Source organism: Lontra canadensis, unplaced genomic scaffold, assembly GCF_010015895.1.
Source record: "Lontra canadensis isolate GAN:19392208 unplaced genomic scaffold, GSC_riverotter_1.0 scaffold62, whole genome shotgun sequence".
NCBI classification, from domain to species: domain Eukaryota; kingdom Metazoa; phylum Chordata; class Mammalia; order Carnivora; family Mustelidae; genus Lontra; species Lontra canadensis.
In genome coordinates, this window is record NW_022631056.1 from 2,878,413 (window position 1) to 2,891,483 (window position 13,071).

Genomic DNA, 13,071 nt, shown 5'->3' on the forward strand with positions numbered 1-13,071 from the left:
ATTTGTTTGGGGGGTGTTGAGTTTCATATGTTCATATGTTCTCTTTTTCATATGTTCTCTAACCTTTATCGGATGTCATTTGCAAATATCTTCTCCAATTCTGTAGATTGCCTTTTAGTTTTTTTGGTTGCTTCCTTTGCTGTGCAGAAGCTTTTTTCTTTTGATGTAGTTCCAATGGTGTATTTTTGCTTTTGTTTCTCTTTTCTCAGGGGATCTATCTAGAAAAATGTTCCTATGGCCAGTCCCAGAGAAGTTACTGCCTGTGCTCTGTTACATGGTTTTATGATTTCACATTTAAATCTTTCATCCACTTTGAATTTATTTTTGTTTATGATGTAAGAAATTTGTTCCATTTCATTCTTTTGCATGCACTTGTCCAGTTTTCCCAACACCATTTGTTGAAGAGACTCTCTTTTTACCCATTGGATATTCTTTCCTGCTCTGCTGAAGATTAATTAACCATATAATTATGGGTTTATTTCAGGGGTTTTATTCATTCTATTGATTATGTATCTATTTTTATATTTTGTGATATAACTCAAGGTCTGGAATTGTGATGTCTCCAGCTTTGCTTCTCTTTTTCAAAGTTGCTTTGGCTATTTAGGGTTTTTTGTGGTTCCATACAATTTTTAGGATTGTTTGTTCTAGTTCTGTGAAAAATGCTGTTGGTATTTTGATAGGGATTGCATTAAATGTGTAGATTGTTTTAGGTAGTATTGATATAATTTTTAAAGATTTTATTTATTTATTTGACACACAGAGAGATCACCAGTAGGCAGAGAGGCGGGCAGAGAGAGAGGGAAGCAGGCTCCCTGCTAAGCAGAGAGCCTGATGTGGGACTCGATCCCAGGACCATGAGATCATGACCTGAGCTGAAAGCAGAGGCTTAACCCATTGATATTTTAACAATATTTGTTCTTCTAATCCATGAGTATGGAATGTTTTTCCATTTTTTTTTGTCATCTTCAATTTCTTTCAACAATATTTTATAGTTTTCAGAGTACAGATCCCTCACCTCCTTAGTTAGGTTTATTGCTAGATGTCTTACTATTTTTGGTGTAATTGTAAGTGGAATTCATTCTGCAGTTTCTCTTTCTGCTGTTTCATTATTAGTGTATAGAAATGCATCAGATTTCCATATGTTGATTTTGTATCCTGAGAATTTGCTGAATTTTTGTGTATCAGTTCTAGCATTATTTTGGTGGCGTCTTTTGGATTTTCTATATTGAGTATCATGCCATCTGCAAATAGTGAAGTCTTACTTCCTTACCAATTTGGATGACTTTTATTTATTTTCGTTGTCAGATTGTTGTGGCTAGGACTTCAGTACTATGTTGAATGAAAGTGGTGAGAGTAGACATCCTCATGTTGTTCCTGATCTTAGCGGGGAAGTCCTTAGTTTTCCCACTAAGGATGATGTTAACTGTTGATTTTTCATAAACAGCCTTTATTATGTTGAGATATGTTCTCTCTGAACCTATTTTGCTGAGGGTTTTTGTCATGAATGAATGTGGTACTTTGTCCAGTGCTTTTTCTGCATCTATTGAAATGATGATATGGTTCTTACCCTTTCTTTTATTGATGTGATGTATCATGATGATTGATTTGTGAATACTGAAATACTGTTGTAACTCAGAAATAAATCTCATTTGATGGTGAAGAATGATTTTTTTAACGTATTGTTGGATTCAGTTTGCTAGTATTTTATTGAGAATGTTTGCATCTGTGTTCATCAGGGATATTGGCCTGTAGTACTCTTTTTTATTTTTTATTTATTTATTTATTTTTTGGCAGGCTCCCTGTGGAGCAGAGAGCCCGATGAGGGGTTCGATCCCAGGACCCTGATATCCTGACCTGAGCCGAATGCAGAGGCTTAACCCACTGAGCCACCCAGGCAGCCCAGTACTCTTTTTTTAACAGTCTTTATATGGTTTTGGTACCAGGGTAATGCTGGTCTCATAGAATGAATTTGCAAGTTTTCCTTCCATTTCTATTTTTTGAAATAGTTTGAGAAGAATAGGTATTATCCCTTATTTGAATCTTTAGTAGAATTCACCTGTGAGCCATCTGACCCTGGACTTTTGTTTGTTGGGAATTTTTTGATTACTGATTCAGTTTCTTTGCTGGTTATCAATATGTTCAAGTTTTCTATTTTTTTCTGTTTCAGTTTTGATAGTTTATATTTTTTCTATGAATTCATACATTTCTTCCAGTTTGCCCAATTTGTTGGCATATAGTTTTTCATAACTTTTTTATAATTATTTATGTTGTTGTGGTGTTGGTTGTTATTTCTATTCTCTCATTTGTGCTTTTATTTGAGTCTTTTGTATTTTTTTTCCTGATAAGTCTGGCTATAGGTTTATCAATTTTATTGATTTTTTTTTCAAGGAACCAACTCCTTATTTCATTGATCTGTTCTATTATTGTTTGTGGTGGTTGTTGTTGTTTGGTTTCTGTATCATTTATTTCCGCTCTAATCTTTATTTCCTTCCTTCCTCTGGTTTTGGGTCTTGTTTGTTGTTCTTTTTCTAACTCCTTTAGGTGTAAGGTTAGGTTGTTCATTTGAGATTTTTCTTGCTTCTTGAGATAGGCTTGTATTGCTATAAACTTCCCTTTTAGAATAGATTTCGCTGCATTCCAAAGGTTTTGAACCATTATGTTTTCATTTTCATTTTGTTCATTATACTTTTCTATTTCCTTTTTTAAAATTTCCTGGTTGACCCATTCATCATTTAGTAGCATGTTATTTAACCTGTATGTATTTGTGGTCTCTCCTGATTTTTTCTTGTGGTTGACTTCTAATTTCATAAGTGTGGTCAGAAAAGATGCATGGTATGATTTTGATCTTTTTAAATGTGTTGAAGCTTGCTTTATGGTCTAATACATGATCTACCCTGAAAAATAATCTATGGGTAGTTGAAAAGAATGTGTATTCTGCTATTTTAGAGTAGAATGTTTTGAATATATCTGTTACAAGTACACCTGGTCATTCAAGGCCGTGGTTTCCTTATTGATTTTATGCTTACATGATCTGTCCCTGATGTAAGTGGGGTGTTAAATTCCCTTACTATAATTGTATTATTATTATTGATAAATAAGAATGGCTTTAAACTGGTAAGGTGTCATGTTGACTTTGTCTTCTCTCTCTCTCTCTCTCTTTTGTGATGAAAGCACTGGCTGCATATGAAATGAGTGAATGGAGGAAGACAAGATTGGAAATAGAGCGACTAGATTATAGGGATTTGTCATAAATCCCTATAATCTCTCTAAATGGGAGATGATGGTTGTTTGCTCTGGAATGAAGTAAACAGATTTAAAAATGTGTAGAAATTAGAACCCAGAAGATTTGGGAATTAACTAAATGAAGGTGGGGATTTCAATCTTGACTAACTGCGTATTGAATAGTGTTGCCAGTTATCAATTTTAGTTTCTCATAAATCTAAATCACCCCAAAAAAACATTTACCAATTTCAGGTAAATGCTGCTTTGATATTTGTTTTACAAATAACGTAGAATGCACCACCTGCAATCAACACACACACTCACTTGGAAACAAAACCAAACGAAAAGAAAGAAGATATCAACTGTAATTTTTCTCATATCATGGGGCAAAGTGATCACTATGGTCTATAGAATGGGTATGCCCAGAATCATATAGTGATTATTTCTGAAACTTAAAGATCAACTTTTTTTTTTTTTTTTTGCCAGCATTCACATTCTTCCAGTTTTCTCTTTCTCCTGTATTCACTGTAGCTGCTTTATAATCTTACTGGCCTTCTAATTTTGATCTATTCACTACTTCTTATATCAATTTCTTTTCTATCTAGTTTAACATGTGGCCCATCACTTTGAACATTGATCTAATTTAGAAAGTGCTACAGTAACAGGTACTGGCTCCCTTAGAAAATTTTTCCTACCTCGCTATGAGGTAGAGTGCCTTACATATTTGCCTTACATATTTGTCACCCTAGAATCTAAGAAGAATATCCGGGACCTGCATAATAGGCAGAATTAAGTGCTTCAGCCATGCAAACAGAGTAAGACTGTCCTCCGATTTAAGGGATAAACCAGACAGATCCTCGATAACAGTGAATTAATGAGATGATGGGAAACAGCAATGCAAGTCATCTTTGTAGTATGGAAATCTGGTTTCCCATCTCTAGCTTGACACTTGAAATTTCCTAAACTGACATACAGCCTTCTTCCTGAAATGAAGACAATACATTTCTACTTTGGTTATTTCATAGACATCTATAAGAACATAGTAGAAAATAAATAAATAAAATTTATCATTTTGTAAATAATCTAAAAATTTTATAACTATTGCTTCATCAATATAGATATTCATTATATCACTATGTCAAAATGTAGACTTTTATGTTAATATTAGTTGTTTTTTCTCTTGTTATTCTCTAAGGTGCTTGGTGGTCACAGTCCTCACTTTCTAAAGTTTCTCCATGCATTCTCCCTTTCTCCTTCAATAATGAAAACAATTAGGAGTGGAAAGTCTAATGAATTTTCCCACATCGTACAGTCAACTAGTGGTTGAGGCTAAGCTACAGAACCCAGTCTTTATATCTGCATTCTAATACAAATGCTCTAAGTTATGGAAATATTAGAAATTATATTTCTACTGTTTATAATTTTTATATTCAATAATGTTTACAAAACCAACAGAATACTGCATAATAGGGGGACTCAGTGTACTATAAATATCTTACATTTATGGAAAAACTTGATGCTGTCTCTCATTTAAATACCTACTACAGAGGATAGAATTATTTTCTAGCTGGACAGGTCTCGTGAGTTTTCTCAAATATCCAAGTCTACTCAAGGAAAGAATGAGAATAAATATTAAGCAGGATAACAAAATCTGCATAAGATTGTAATTAAATTTCTAAAAATTAGGGAGAGAATGAAGTGGGAGCTGCAAAGTCTTGACATGTTTAATATTTTTGAAGTTTATCAATTATTTTATCATCTCTTAACACATCATACAGCAACATCTACACATTCTGCCCTATCACATTTAATGATTTCTCAGCTCTTAAGCAGAGATGTGCCTTCATAGTGTTTTTGGAATTGAAGTAAATATATCACCTTCCACATTTTACAATTTTTTCTCAACTTTTTTAATGCATCTATCATTTAAGTATTTATCTATATAATGCAGTCATAATTCAGGACAATAAACCAATGATTATAAATTGTTCACTATTAAGGAAATACATGTTTAAGTCAACTAAAACTTCTCAAACTATCAACATTTATTTTATTTGTTCTATTACAAAGTGATATCTGAAAATTCCAAATGTAGTATGCAAGCAGTATCACACAGCAATGGCAGTTTCCAAAACTAGAATATACATTACTCCAGGGGTTATACCACTATTTCCTTTAATTTGATCAGTTTAATTAAGTCAAACAGTGTTATAATCCTCAAGAGGGAAACCACTCTACTTATGAAAATTCCATTAGAAATACTTGAAATATGAGTATTTTATAGTGTATGTTAAGAACCTCATTAAACATGCAGGGTAAAAAAGAAGTGAGCATTCAAAGATCACCAGAAATGCTATATTTTATGATTTTGTTAACCAGGAAAGTGATAAGAAAGTAAGCCAAGTAAATAACCATAAGAAAAGATAAAAAATGTTATATTAAAAAGCTACATAAAATGCCATAGAGTAATTTTATGTAGCTCAAAATCAAAGTGTGTCTATGTAGAAGACATTTACTATTGAATAATATTGTATGTTTTGAAACACATTGACATTCTTATTATTTAGGATAATATTTTCTCAATATCCAGTTCCAGCTACCAGTTCAGCTTTTCACTTATTCTTAGAGCATTTTCATAACCTGCTATTTGCACATCACTGTTAGCACGTACCCCTTCTTACCTGTCATCTTTAGTCATGTTACCATATCTATGTGTTGCTTAACCTCAAATAGACTACTTCCTTAACTTGGAGATAGGCTCTGCTAAAGAGACTTAAGGTAAAGATCAGGCTGGAAATCCAAGAGTTAATGGAAGCTATGCTTCATAGTTGAAGAGTATGGCATTGTCAGTCAAAAATCAAGTTTATGGATAGCAGTTAATTTATTTTAGTCAAAATGGCAGGAATTAAGACCAGACCAGAAAAACCATGAGTAGGGGTTAGTTTATTGTCGAAACCTCACACCAGACATGCTTAAATATGTGGATTTTAACCCACTGGGAGGAAAAGTCGAACACAAGCAAGCTCCAGTCCTAGCAATCAATAAAAAAAAAAAAGTATGTGTGCATATATATATATATATATATGCACACACACACACAGACATACACATACACACACACACATAAAATAAAATATATATAAAATAAATAAATAAAATAAAACCAACATTCATAATAACACTTTGCTCTCTAAAATGAGCTATCTTGGGCACCTGGGTGATTCAGTTGTTTAAGTGTCTGCCTTCAACAACTCAGGTCATGATCCCAAGGTCCTGGGATTGAGTCTCACATCAGACTCCCTGCTGAGTCTTCTTCTTTCCTCTACCTCCCCCCCGGCTCCTGAGCTTGCTCTCTGTCTCTCTCTCAGATAAATAAATAAAATCTTTTAAAAATAAATAAATAAAATAGGTTACCTTACTATTTATCAACCCAGACAGGAGTATCATGATGGAGGACTTATTTTTTCATTAATTAACAGTTTAATTAGAAGAAAGAGGGGCTCCCAGCTCGCTCAGTTGCTTAAGCATCTGTCTTCAGCTCAGGCCATGATCCCATGGTCCTGAGTCCCAAATTGGACTCCCTGCTCGGTGGGGAGTCTGCTTCTCCTTTTGCCCCTCCCCCAACTCATTATCTCTCTTATTCTCTGTCAAATAAAAACTTCAAAAAAAATGAGAAGAAAGACAATTTACTGTGTTTATGTATTTTTTAAAAGCACACACACATATGTAACACACATATAGCCTTTTAAACTTTTGTCACAGTCTCTATTTCAGTTGGTAGAATATCAATCATAATTTCCTCAGATGCAATGATGAATTATGTGTGTATCATAGCAAATCCAAATTCATTTTTTCTTCTTGAATATATGGAGTTAAGAAGGCTGTTCCTTCATCTCTGTTAACCTGTCTCCCTGTAGAAAACATTACCTGCTAGAGTTTGGTGTTTATGTGCAGCTCATTTTACATTTAGTTTTACAGACTCTGTTCATTCCCAAAGTTGTCAAAGTCAGTGCATTGCCTCTTGCCTTCTTCAATGAGACTGTGTCATATATTTGTAGTACTGTAACAATCTTTTGTCACAATGGTACAATTTAGAAGACATTTTGGCAGTTTGTACAAGGCTAAACATAGTTTTATCATACTATGGTCTTAAGTGCTTGCCCAGCTAATTTGATTGCTATATCCACACATACACAGAAGTCTGCATGGAAATATCTCTAGCAGCTTTATTCCTAAGTGCCACAAGACTGGGAGCAGCCAGCTTCTCTCTAGAGTATTTTCATTTCACAATGCATACTTGAAAAAAGTCAATCTTGAAAATGTTTACTTTCATTTCTGTAATTGAAATATTCTTCTGTTTTTGTCTGCATGTTGATTTTATGTACTTTAAGTCAAGAAACAGTTTTAACAAAAAACTATTAATGAACAGTGAAATAGATTCAACACAGATTTATACCAATGACCATCCTACCATAGCAAGAGCATTCAGACAATCCACACTCTATAGCTGGTCTGCTCAGCCTGTTTTCTGGTTGTATTTTTTGAAATATACTCCATCTCTGATTTTCCATTTTTTTTCCACTGGCCCCTACACTAATCACCAGATGGCTCCCTGCTTCTCTGTATTCTTCTGGCCACTACATGGACTGGCCAGTGGCTGGCAGAGGGAACAGCACAGAATATTTTTCATACCATCACTGGAAGCAGTACACGGTCTGCAGTGCCTGAAAGTCAGATTCTGAGTGAATTTTTTTTTTTAAATCATTAGGAATCTGCATGCTGCCCTTGAAATGAAGGTTTAGTTTCTTAGTATAGTGACATTACCAAAGGAGTGACTATCTTTGAAATTTAACCAAAAGCAAAAGTGTGAAGTCCATTCACTTGCACAAGTGTCTCACAAACAACAACATGCTAACAAGCAGAAGATGGAAGTACTAAGGAAGGTTCCACAAAACTAAAACTGACCTGTTTTACTGAAATTATTAATAGTAATTTTTTAGAAGTTTAAAAAAGAAAAAAAAAAAAACCAGAAAACATCCAACAGGACAGAATGGCTGCACAAGTGTATACTGGAACTGTTTAATACCAATCTACATCACCTTACGTAAATATAATGGCCTTTTTTTTTTTTTTTAAGAAAGAAAGGGAGAGAAAGCAAGTGGAGGGAAGGGTGGAAGAAGAGCAGAGAGAGAAGTTTAAGTAGACACTATGCCCAGCTTGGAGCTTGACTTGGGGCTCAATGTGTGGTTTGATGTGGGGCTCGATCTCATGACCCTGAGGTCATGACCTGAGCTGAGATCATGACCTGAGTCAAAATCAAGAGTTGGAACCTAACCAACTGAGCCACCCAGATGCCCCAATATAATTACTTTCTAAGAAGTGTAGTTCATGTTAGAATGATCATTTCTATCTTCTGATCACCATGGTATATTTGATTACTCCATTTCAGGAAGAGGTGCTTTATTCTCAATCCAAATATGGAGACAAAGTTAGATATCTCGAGACAGTCAGGGTAAAGGGAAGATAAAGGAGGGAAAAGAGAGAGAGGAACCAGCACTGTTGGGCTTGTCTGTAAAGAGGTGAGGACAAGTCAAATTCACAGTGTGCTGGTGGCCACAGATCAATACTGGAAAACAAACATTTCTCAAATGTATTTCTGAAATTTTTGTGTTGCCACACTATAATTTTAGTGTTAGCTACCCCCTTCACATGAACAAAACTGGTAACTTTCTTACTTTCAAGAAAGTTCTATGAAGATATTTTCCTCTATTTTATGTACGCTTGTCTTTTTAGGAACTAAAATATTCTTGAGTTTTGTGTATGAATATACAGAGCTGTTTCACCACTGTTATCACAGAGGACTTGGAAACAGAGGAGGCCATAGAAAGGATGAGCTTCAGACAACTTAGGCTTTTCATACTCAGTTTTCATGATGTTAAAAGTAAGCCAGTGATGGCTGTAGAACTTAGGAAATGAAAGAGGTTGGGGGAGAGGAAAGGAAGAAGGTGCTGCCTGATTGGAAGGTACTTTGAGTGTAGTGCTGTGAGAGCCCTCCGCTTGACCCTCCTTATACACTGTGGGACTTAACCCCAGAGGTCCATTTTCCATGGCAAAAGTGTGCAACCAATTCCATTTATTTATTCACAAGAGTGTGAGTCACTCTGCTAACATAATGGAGATGTCTGCCATGACCTCACCACTTTGGTCATTAAGATGGGTCTTATTTCTACAAGGCATTTCCATCTTCACATCAGATGAAGTTATCACAAAGACCAGTGGTTATCAATCTTGGCAACAAATGACTATCACCTTGGGAGGTTGTGAAGCATACTTGTGACCATCATCTTTTCCATTTTCTTAGCCACATACTTGTTTATTTGGCTTAAGCATAAGATATAGACATTAATATTTAAAACAAAAAACAAAGACAAAGAAACCTCCAGATGACTTAATTTAAAGCTATTGTTGAACAGCTGTTCTCAAACTTTAGCTTGCATCAGAATTATCTAGAATGGCTTTTTAAATCATAGATCACTAGGTCCCAACTCTAGATTTAGAACTCAAAATATCTGGGATAAGGCCTACACACCTGCATGTCTAACAAGTTTTCAAGTAATGTTGATGTGATGAGTCTAGGGATCACATCTGAGAACCACTAATTTACATTAGTGCTTCAAACTTGAATATGCTTACAAATCACATGAGGAGCTTGTTGACATGCACAGTTTAAACCAGTAAGTCTGAACTATGGCCTGATTAGTTGCATTTTCAACAAGTGCAATGAAATAAAATAGCTTTGTGGGTGCTAATGTTCTATTTTGAATGTAGTCATTGAAATGTATATCTCTAAATCTCTAGTGAGAAGAGTTCTAGAAATTATTTCTATCATGTCTAGCTCAATGCCGTTGTTACTCTATAAAAGATTAGTACTCACATTACATCACTGTCGGTTTTCCATAAAGATGTGTTTGAAAAGTTTAGAAATAATAATACAATCAAATTATTCATTGCCATATTTTGGAGATGTTTTAAGGCATATTGTAAAGTCTTATAGGAAAACGTAATGTAGAACATTTACAAAACTTTTTTCACCAAGAAAACGTTTTGATCATAACCCTATAATATTGCACTAGACTCTAAATTACATGGGATCTAATTCAAGAAACATCACCATAGTCTCTTCATTTCCCCCTTAATTATCATGAAGTTTAACTCAGATATAACAGATTTTTGTATTTTCTTTTCTTCACATGTAAAGATTAGTTTTTGACTTGATAGAATTAATGAAATGAGAACAATAATATAACTTCCAAAAAGAAATAACCCTTGTTAACTTATTCACTGGCCATTGGGCTTTTTGTCTTTGATTTTGTATTCCCAGTATTTACTACAGTGAATAAAGTGGGGAGTGACTGAGTCACTATATATATATATATATATGTATATATATATATATACATATATATATATATATGAATTACAGGGTTCAAAGGAGAGTTAAAGAGATAATGATGTGACAAAAACTTATAATCTCAAAACCTCTAAAACACTAGTTGTTGATTAGTATCACTATTGTTCTAATGATATAAATGATACCATCACTATAAGGAAAGCAGTAAAGGAACAGAGGCAGATAGAATCAATGCATGTGTATAGGATTAAACAAGCAGAGGTGTGAACTTAAATCAAACAATGGTCAACCAACTAGCATTTAAAAGAGTAATGAGAAGTTGTTAAACTCTTTCTAGCATTAGAACTAGAATTCCTCTTGGTAGTTAAATATAAATAAATAACATAAAGTAAAACAAAAATTCTTTACATTTTATCTGCCATAGCCAGTTGTTTAGGAACAATATAAAGTATTAAAGGAGAAGTAAAAACATGAATTCATGAAGTTCTGTGAAATTACTAGAGTTTCATCTTTTCCTCTGGTTAATGAGTTATATTGTATCATATCAAGCAGAAAGCATGGCATTTTTGGTGTAACATATTATATATTCATGTCTTTGCTAATAAAAGTCAACTGTCCTTTTACTTACAATTTGCATTAACAGCTCATCAATATAAACGGGAATGATTTATTAAAATATTACTGAGTGGAGACTGAATGGCTCAAGGGATTGATTGGTAATGGGATATGTAGTCTTTTATTTCTAGGTCACTGATTTGAATTACATCTTGGCAGAGAGTGGAGGCTATTTGGTGACATATGGTGTGTGGAACAGGGTGGTGATGTCAGTCTTATTTTCAGTAAGTGCTGTCCATTTAGGTTTCAATATTTCAAGGAAATGGCACTTGACTCCAAAGCCTATCTCCATGGATTCAAAACATTATTATATATACATATGTAAAAAATGTTCATAAGGGAGGTTAATGTTACCAATAGCAGAAAAAATATTATCCATTGAAATGTTTCAATATGAAAATATTTTGCATGACCTATGTGAGTAGGTTTGACAAGCCTGAAAATAAATCTTTCAGGATGATTTAAGTTAACATGCTCTTTTTAGCTTTTTTCCCCGTAATGACTTCAGAAAATAAAGCTCTTTCCAAGTTAGATTTATTTTATTACTGAGACTTTTTATAGAAGTAAAATTTAAAATCCTATGAGAATGAGTCATAGATTAAAATAATAGAAGTTTATAATTGAGAAAGACTAAGAAATCTCCTTAACTAACACCATTTTGGTTACAAAGAAAGTAAGAATTATAAAGCTAAAATGACTTTCCCAATATTATCCAGCTGCCCTGAGCCGTAGCTGAATCATAAGTTCCAGACCAAAGCTCTTCTCACTGCTTGTACTATCTCTTGTTTAAGATGTAGTCCTATTTTGGGGTGCCTGGGTGGCTCAGTGGGTTAAAGCCGCTGCCTTCGGCTCAGGTCATGATCCCGGGTCCTGGGATTGAGCTTCGCATCGGGCTCTCTGATCAGCGGAGAGCCTGCTTCCCTTCCTCCCTCTCTCTGCCTGACTCTGCCTACTTGTGATCTCTGTCAAATAAATAAATAAAATCTTTAAAAAAAAAAAAAGATGTAGTCTTATTTTATAGAAGCACTGTTCCCTGTTCTTTTCAAGCCAAGAGAAAGCAAGGAATAATTGTGCAAAGAGATTTAAAAATAATATTTGAAGAACTCATGATTATATGTCAAAGAAACCTAGTCTGCAATCATACAGTTAGAATTAACAAGTACATTAACAAGATTGTTCAATACAAGTTCAGTCAACAAAAATCAACCTCATTCTGTATATTAGCAACAGAAATGTAGAAAATGCTATTCTAAAAACAGTTCAATAGCCACAAAAATAAATACATAGAGATAAATCAACTAAAATATGTACAAAAATCGATACAGAAATGTATAAATCATTATTGAGATATATTGTAAAATATATATTGTAAAATACCTAAAGAAATGAAAGAATATGGCAGGACCAAGATTGGATTTACAGGTTATGCACAATTGTCAGTTTTCTCCAAACTAGTCTTGATTCAATACGATGTCAAACAAATGTTACTGTATGGGGGGAGGGAGAGGAGTAATAACACATCTGTTTTTAAGATTTTATGTGAATGCAATGGGCTAAAAATAGGGGACATGGGAAATCAAACACTGACTTTTTTATTCCATTAAGTGTATTCTTTTTTTTTTTTTTATTTTTTATAAACATATAATATATTTTTATCCCCAGGGGTACAAGTCTGTGAATCGCCAGGTTTACACACTTCACAGCACTCACCATAGCATATACCCTCCCCAATGTCCATAACCCCACCCCCCTCCCAACCCCCCTCCCCCCATCAACCCTCAGTTTGTTTTGTGAGATTGAGAGTCACTTATGGTTTGTCTCCC